This window comes from Cynara cardunculus (genome assembly GCF_001531365.2).
Source record: "Cynara cardunculus var. scolymus isolate 2C chromosome LG 9, CcrdV1, whole genome shotgun sequence".
In the NCBI taxonomy this organism is placed as follows: Eukaryota; Viridiplantae; Streptophyta; class Magnoliopsida; order Asterales; family Asteraceae; genus Cynara; species Cynara cardunculus.
Genome location: NC_037536.1, coordinates 4050763 through 4051714, shown reverse-complemented (window position 1 = coordinate 4051714; position 952 = coordinate 4050763).

Below are 952 nucleotides of genomic sequence, written 5' to 3'. Positions count from 1 at the left end.
AATTGTTGGACCGTATTACTCAGTTCAGGGTATTGAAAACTTACTTGATTAAATAGATAGACATAGAGTATGCAGCGGACGTTATATAAATCAAGCAGAAAGAATTCAATAAGAACACAATGAAGAACTCTTGGAGAACACAGGGAGAAGATGCTTCAAAGGATTTTCAATAGAAAATATTGRCAATTACAATACTGGAAGCTTATTAAAATACAAAGGCCTAAAGCTGCTTTTATACAAGCAAATAACCGCCAAGATAGACCTAGACGAATTAATTAATCTAAGCCGTCCAAATAAAGCAGATTACTGACATGATCACGTGTTTAGCACGAGCAGCTAATAAACCTAAGTACATAGAGATCCKCASMGAAGACTAACTGCAGACCCTCTGTGAGACACCACAGAGGTTCTGYTGTTTATGACCTGAAAGCTTGATACAGAGGAACATTCTTCCAGAACCTCTGTGAGACACGACAGAGGTTCTGTCACCTTTGTCTTGAATGATGGGATACTTTGTTGAATGTCCTCTGCGGTCTTCTGTGACAGATCATCTTCTGTCAAAACTTGCTGTGTTACTTTTTCGATACTTTTACATTCAAAGATGATGAGAGCTAACAATCTCCCCCTAAGTATGAAAAAGTAAACTAGGAATTGAAAGAGCAAGACATTACTTGAAAGAAATTACAAGAAGTGATTAACCATCAACCTCTGAAAAGAAATACTTGAATGTAAATTGCAAAGTGTTAAATTTAAAGTTACAACCAGAAAAAAGAAAGGTTACAACGTTTGTGAAGCTATGCCAAATTCAAGAAGAGTCAAACAGCARACTCTGGAAAATCATCTATTTTGTATACGAAATATGTCTTGATCGTTCTGTAAACGTTGAAGAGGAACTCCCTGAAACTGATTTGAGCTCTGATTGGTTCCAAGAGATCAGAAACCTCATCAACCC